Genomic DNA, 8,297 nt, shown 5'->3' on the forward strand with positions numbered 1-8,297 from the left:
GCTGAAAAGGTATCTTGCACCTAACACCTGTCACCTGGCAGATGGACAGACAGGTGAGGGAGAGCCATCGTGAGAGTCACTGGCATTGCCCCCTTGTGGTTATGTCCTTACTATAATAATCACTCCATCACTAGCTTCAGAGGGAGAACTGCATGGGAATTGCAAATCGGGACTTGCATGCTGAATTTTTTATTGGCATAATTTAATTGTACAAAGGAGTTTCAGGGTGATATTTACATTCATGCATAAAATGTAGTTTGTTAAAATTCACTCTGCCTATATTACACTTTCTTAACCCTTCTCCTTCCTCCTCCCCTTTTTAACAGTTTTAGTGGGTTTCATTTTGCTATTTTCATACATATATATAATGTATTTTGATCATTTTTATCCCCATCACCCTTTCCTATCCCCTCTCCTCCTCCCTCTGTCCCCCTCTCCAAAAAAAGTCCACGTTTAACAATTATGTCATATTATTATTTTCTTCTATTGGGTATAGATTCTGCATATGAGTGAAAACATGCAATATTTGTCTTTCTGAGCTTGGCTCATCTCACGCAACCTGATGATCTCCAATGTCATCCATTTTCCTGCAGATGACATAGTTTCATTCTTCTGTATTGCTGAAGAATTCTCCATGGTGTATATACACCACATTTTCTTTATCGATCCATCAGTGTTGCTTACTTAGGCTGACTCCATAGCTTGGCTACTGTGAATCACGCTGCTATAGACATTGGTGTGCAGGTATCTCCATTATATGTTGACTTGAATTCCTTCATATATATACCCAAAAGTGGTATAGCAGGATCATATGATAGTTCTAGTTTCTTGAGAAACCCTGTACTGATTTCTATCATGGCTACACTAATTTACTACCAACAGCGTCTAAGGGTTCCTTTTTCTTCACATCTTCACCAGCATTTGATTTTGTTGTTTGTTTTGTTCATCACAGCCATTCTGACTGTGGTGAAATGGAATCGCAGTGATGTTTTGATTTGCATTTCCTTTTTGGCTAAGGAAGTTGAACATTTCTTTGTGTATTTATTAGCCATTTGTGCTTCTTCTTTTGAGAACTGTCCAATTCAGTTGCCATTTATTAATTGGGTTATTTGTTCTTTTGGTGTTTAATGGATGCTGATTTTATAGATGAAGAGATCATAGCAGGCCCCAGCCAAGGTATCTAAGCACAGAGGATGTTTCAGCTTAGTGAAGGATCAGAGTGTGGACTTGGGTGGCAGAATACATGGGGCCAAGTCTTGACTGTGCCATTCAAGAGCTGCATGGTCCTAGGTGTGTTACTTAAGCCTCAGTTCCTCTTCTATGAAAACGGGTATACTAATAGTGCCTGCCCATAAGTGCTTGTGAGACTAACTGGAATAACACACATGGAGCCCTTTGCATTTCACTTGTTCAATATATGTCTGCCACTAGTGGCAAGTGGCCAGGTGTTTCACAGCATGGATGGCACCAAGGGGTGAGCAGGGAAATGTAAGTTGAAGACAGATCTTGAAGGTCAAGTCAAGGAGCTCAAAACCACCTTGTAGGCAGAGGTGAAGGGCAGCAGATATTTTCCACAAAGCGGCATGGCATGATCTTATTTTAAGAGGAGAATCCTGTAGAGACGATGAAAAATTGGAAACAAGAAAGCTGCTAATGCATTTATCAGACAAGATTCAGGGTGGTATGGCTATAGATGCTAATTCATTTATCAAATAAATATTTATTTTACATCTACTAGTTTTAAGTAATTGTGCTAGTGCTGTGGAGATCCAAGAATGAGAGAGAGAGAGCTTTCATTAGAGCAGAGAGTAGATACATCCATTAGTTTACCACACAGTAAGGCAATGAAACAAGCCCAGAACAGGACAGAGGTGAAACCTGGGTAAGTCAGTATCAGAAGATCTCTAAGTTTCACTCCCCAAATGCGGCTTATATCCCTGCCCTGCCTGCTGTGCAGAATCACTAGGTGGGTTCAGATGAGGAGATGCACTGGGGAGGGCTTTGTGAAGCCTCACTATAGAGGTAAGAGTGATAATGGATGCTCTGTGCGATCTTTGATGCCTTTGCCCTTGGGGTCACCTCACAATGGACTCATCTGGTTAACTCAGCCATTCCACACAGCAAGGTAGTTATTCTGTCCCTTTTTCCTGTTTCCAGCTTTTAGAATCATGTGGAAATATGAAGGCAAGGGGAAGAGGAGGGGGAGAGGAGGACAGAAGAGGAGAGATGAGGAAAGGAGAGGAAAGGAGAAAATTATTTCTAAGTGCTGAGGTTCTCAATGGAGTGTTTGGGTTCTTTGGGAAGCTGTTTGATTGTCACAATGACTGGGAACACCACTGGCATAAAGTGGACACAGACACCTGTAGGACGCAGGACAGCCCCCCTCTTGAAGAATTATCCTGGCCAACTTTCGAAATGTCGCCTCAGTGAAACACCTGCTCATACATCTGAGCCAGAGTCAAACCTGCTTTACCGAAGGTGGCAAGTGGTTTTTCTCCCTCTGTGCACACAGAGAAGACTGTCCCTCATCTTGTTCCAGGCTCTTGAAGAGTAGCTCACCACTTGGCAAAATCATATCATGTCAATGCCATCACAGTGGTGAGCTCATGGTCCTGGTGGTGCTCCCTCTCTCTCCTTTCTCCCTCTCCTCTGTCCTTCTCCTCTCTCCTCTATTGCTATTCTCCTGTCTCCTTTCTTGCCTCTCTCCTCTTTCCCTCTCTGTCTACACACATGCACATGCATGCATGCAGGCATACTTGCTAACCCTTATTTCGAATATCAAAAAAAGACACATAATTTTCAGTTACCCATTTTCTTGCTACTCCAAGATCTGTGTGTGCTCATTGTACCTAGACATGAGCACCTCCAACCCTCCATTGCCTTGTTTAGTTGTTTGTTTGGTTGGTTGGTTGGTGGTACTGGGATTTGAACTTAGGGCCTTGAGCTTTCTAGGCAATCTCTACCTCTTGAGACAGACTCCCGCACCATTGTCTTTTTAATGTACCTGTGTAGACATTGGAGTACAGGGTACTTTTATGTTCTTTTCCTTTTCTGTCTCCTGCAGTGAGGCATTACATTGACTTTGAAATGAAATGATACGTGTAGGTAAGCTGTTTCAACCATGAATTTCGGTAACTAGTAAGGACAGTGTTATGACATATTTGTTATTAAAAGTTCTTTGGGGGTGACAAGAGAATGCTGCTGAGTTGGTCCTTTTAATTAATCCCTAATGATCTGTGACATGGCAGACTGAGAACTGTCACTGAATTATTTAGCCTGCACCTCCTTGGCCTTGCATCTTCCTTGTAAGGGCCGTCTGAGCAGCTAACTGTGTCTGGTCTGAATTTAGCAAGAGACTGGGCATCTCATGAAAGGACCAGAGGGGTGGCCCAGCAGTGCTGATAAAACCTCATGCTCTATATCCAAACCCCATGTGAATCTACGGTCCTCCGGGGCTGTGACTGGGGGCAGGGAAGCTTCTAATCCTCATGGTTCTTCCTAGAGACAGTGCAGAGTGCTGTGGCAGCCCTGAACCAAGCTGCCTGGGCTAACCTGAAGCCCCTGGGACCCTTCCTCCCCCATGTGGATCCCTCTGGTGATCTGCCCATCACCCCTGGTGTCCTGGTTCACAAGAAGATGCTGTATTTATAGAGCGTCTTTCTGGGAATTCTTGTGAGCCCTTTTTGGAGATTAGCTCATCATGGCAGGGGTGGAGGAGCAGGAGGTTGTGCGTTCCTCTCCCTGTAAGGCAGAGGAATGAGCCCCACATGGAGGCTGGGAGACTTGGCCTTCCTGAGCCTCTGTCTGCAGTGTGACCTCAACTGAGTCACATAAACCTCTCCTGTCCTGGCTGGCACTAACTAGGCTCTAGGCCCTGGAGCCTGGTTGAGGAGCTGCAAGGAAGAGTCTGGGCAACCCAGCTGTGCGTTGGATGCATCTCCCTCCTGAGCTCTTTTTTGGGACCTCAGACTGAATTATTTTTTTAATTGTGATCAAATATACATAACATAAAATTTACTTCTTTTTTTTAAGAGACAGGGTCTTGCTCTGCAGCCTAGGCTTGTCCTAAAATCCTGCCTTAACCTCCTGAATAACTGGGACTACAGGCCACACACCACACCTAGCTCAAATTTTCTGATTTTAACAGCATGGTGAGTATGGTTTAGATGTAGATTGAGTGTCCCACTGTGATTGAAGTCTTGGTACACAGGGTGGCACTGTTGGGAGATAGTGCCCTTTGGGGTGTGGGTTTACCAAGAAGTTCTTAGATCATTGGGACATGCCACCCTTTTGGTAAAGGATTGTAAAAGAAACAAACCTGGCCACATCCATTCTCTTTCTTTCTGCTCCTGTTCGAGATGTGACTGCTTGCTCCTACAGGCTCCTGCCATGATGGTCTGCCATTCTGCACCTCACAGAGGCCAAACTAGTGGAAACCCCCATCCTGTCCAATCTTGGATTCAAACCTCTAAACCTGTGAGTTAAATAAACCTTTGTTCTGTGTAAGTTAATTGCCCCAGGTGTTTTATTGTAGTAAAACAATGCTGACAAATGCAACGGTTCAGTGGCTTTGGGCAGATAACACAATATGTGTGACCATCACAACCATTCCTTTCCATGACCTTTTCATCATCCCAAACCAAAACTCTGTACTGCATAAACGCTCACTCCCCATTCCCCCTCTTGCCCCAGTTCCTGGCAACCACCATCCTATTTCCCATCTCTGTGAATTTGCGAATTCTGAGTGCCTCAAACAAGAGGAATCATATTTGTTCTTTTATATCTGGCTTATTTCACTTAGCATAATGTCTTCAAGATCCAGCCAGGTTGTAGCAGCATACTTAATTCATTCTCTCTTCCCTGTCCTGGCCAAGCACAGCTTTTCCTACTTGCTAGTTGATTTTTAAAGGCAAAGGTTGAGTGCTAGTTATCTTGATATCCCCAAATACACTGACCAACACGGGATGGGTGCTCACTAAAACAGTTACATCAGGCCAGGCACCAGTGGCTTACACCTATAATCCTAGCTTCTTGGGAGGGTGAGAGTAGGAGGATTGTGGTTCCCGGCCAGCCTGGGCAAAAAAGTTAGCAAGACTTCATTTCAATGAAAAAACAGCTGGGTATGGTGGCAGTTTAAAATAAGAGAATCATTAAACTGAGTTTATCTCAGTTTAAAATAAGAGAATCATGGTTTAGGTGGGCCTATGCAAAACACAAGACTCATTCTCCAAAATAACCAGAGAAAAAAGGAATGGAGGCCTGGCCAAAGTATGAAGCCCCGAGTTCAAACCCCAGTACCATCCCCCCCACAAAAAAATGCACCAAAAGAATAAATCAATAGGTAAGAATTCTGGGGTAGAATACAGAATTAGCTAGAAAGATAGTTGGAAAATAAGCTATCCAAATGAGACACAGAGAGTCCTTTCTTATTCGTTGAGAGAGCAAAGCCAGCTGGGACTGAGGTATATGAGTGATTGTAATGTAGTCACCTCTGGGCTCTGAGCTGGGTAAGGAGACAAGGCAGCAGCAAATTCCTGGAGAGCTGTCATCTCAGTGTCCTAAGATTCCTTTGGCTTTCCGCCCTAATGGCACTAGAGACATCCCTTCCTCCCTCCCTCTGCCCCTCTTGCCCTCCCCCTACTGTTCTATGAGTGATAAGAAAGGAAGCCCTACCCAGCAGCCAGGTGCTAGCAAGCAACTGCCGGTCACAAGATAAACATCTGGCCCAACTGCAATTCCTGTCACCTTTGGTCCCCCTGCTGTGGTTTATCGTAAGCATTTCTCTTTCAGCCAACACTTCTAGGAATCAAGCAGAACATGGAAGCCTGAGGCTGGAAAAAACCTACTGGGGCCAACAAGCCTGACGCTCCCTTCATGGCTGAGCAGACCACAAATCACAGGCTCCGGTCTTAAATGTTTCGGGACATTGCTTAGAACTGCCTTGGGACACCTGTTCTGGAAGTTTCTCAAGCAAGGTTGTTCATTCCTGGCCAGCACCTTTGTCCATTCAGTTCAACCCCTGTCAGTTCACTTTCTGGCATCCAGGGAGCCGAGGCACAGAGGGGATGGGGACACAGGCTCCAGGCACAGTCACCCTGGTGGTCCAAGTCCTGGCTTCACACTTCTGAGCTACATGATCTTAGGCAAGTCACTTAACCAATCTGAGACTCAATTTCCCTACTGTAAGATGGATGTGATCATTAAGTAGCTTCCTCATGAGTTGTTCTCTGAGTCAAACCAGCAAATACACCTAAAGCGCTTACAACAGTTCCCGGATGTAGGAAACAGTCAGTACCCGCCAGCTGTCATCACGGCCCTTTGAGGGTTCAGACGCGTACATACCAGTCATTATTACTAACATAACAGCAGGATAACACATCTTCTCACGGACATTGTGCATCACAGAATGCTTTTTTGCTCCGTACCTCATTCAAGAAAATGTCAGAATAATAAAAACAGGAATTTGCTGCCAGAAGTAAATGTACAGAACCAGGGCTGAGGCTGACTTTGAGCCTGTCGAACACAGATCCTTCACTTTGCAGAGACGGAGGAGATGTGAGTAATATGCTCACATCACACACCCTGCTGACGGCAGCAGTTGGAGCTGGACCCTTGGGCTCTGTTTCTCTATATCACACCCACGAACACTCACATCCCCAGAAGAAAAGACAGGCATCACCTTGGGTCTGGGGCATAGCTCAGTCTCACAGTTCTTACCTAGTACCCACGAAGCCCTGGGTTCCATCCACACTAACTCCCCACAAAATAAAACCTCTCTAGGCAGAGTCTGTTTTCTTGTTCTTCTCTTGGTGCAGACAGGAACTCAAAGTGAGGTATCTCTGCCACCCAGGGCTTGCAGAAACAGTAACATAAGTCAGGCCCCCAGCCAGCAGAGACACATCAAAGGCCCTGCTTGCTAATTCCCACTCAAGACATAGTCATCTCAGTCTTCGTCATACCAAGAAATAAAACCCTTAGGTCCATTAGGAGGCCCAAATTCTAGTCTTTGCTCTGACGTTTACTGGTTGCATGACTTTGACCAACTGACCCTAGGTCTCAGCTTCACATTTGTCTGTTCAGAGTTGTAAGATCTCATTTCTAATAGAAACACAAGTTTTAGAACACAGGTCTGCATTTACTTGCTTCTTTGAACCACTTAAAAAAATCAGTGATGATAAAGTGCTTAGGGGACTATGGCAGAGCACTTACCTGGCCACATGATAGGTGCTCAGTAGGCTCGTCAGATTAACCCACAGTGAAGGAGTGCTTAGTGTTTTGATTCTTCCTCTGTGTCTATATACATGGACACAACAAAACTGTCATTTTTTTCCCTTTACTAACTCAGAGAACAGGAGATCAGAACAGGTCTTGTCTGGGGGTTAGTACCAGTAGGAAGGGAGAGGATATGGGGAGAGGGTGTGGGAGGGGTGAATATGGCGCAGATTTTATGTACACACATATGTAAATGGAAAAATAAGACCTGTTGAAACTATTCCAGGAATGGGGGAGGGGGATAAAGGAGAATGATGGAGGGGGTGAATTCAAGTATGATGTATTTGATATATTGTAAATGCCACAATGTACCCCCACCCTGCATAACAATAAAAAATAAATAAATAAACTAAGAATAAAGGGAAAAATAAATAGGCAAAAAATGATAAACATCTCAGTCAGCTTAAAACTGAGTGGCTTAAACAACAGAAATTTGGTTTTTAGAGTTTTGGAGACTGAAGTCTGGGACCAGGATACAAACCTTGTGAGATTCTGGGCAAGGGCCCTCAGAGAGATCTGTCTCTCTTCCTAAAAGCAGTAAGCTCATCAAGGGGGCTCCACCCTCAAGATCTCAACTAATCCTGACTACCTCCCAAAGTCCCCACCTCCAAAAACCATCACGTTGGCGATCAGGAGGTCTGTCAGTGGACGGATTTGGGGGACACAAATATTCATCCCTCAGAAATGACAGCCTGTTTGCTGAAGAAGCTGGGAGGACTAAATGAGGGGACACACGCAAAGCACAGCATCGCACATGACAAGCGTGATGTCGCTTCAGCACCACCATTGCTAACACTCTAGAAGCAGAAATGCCTTCGCGGGCACAGAGGGGGACCTGTGCCCTCCACACTGGATACAGAACAAGAAGAAAGCTCCCTGCTCAAAGCACACCTGCTTCTATAGAGCAGAAACTCTAACAGGAGCTCAAGAGCTTCCAACAGAGCCAAGTTGAAAAGTGCACCTCCTGACACAGTGACTTACGTACCAGGTAAATATTTTGGGTAAATGGATGAGTGGATAGACTA

This window comes from Castor canadensis, chromosome 6 (assembly GCF_047511655.1).
Source record: "Castor canadensis chromosome 6, mCasCan1.hap1v2, whole genome shotgun sequence".
Lineage (NCBI taxonomy): Eukaryota > Metazoa > Chordata > Mammalia > Rodentia > Castoridae > Castor > Castor canadensis.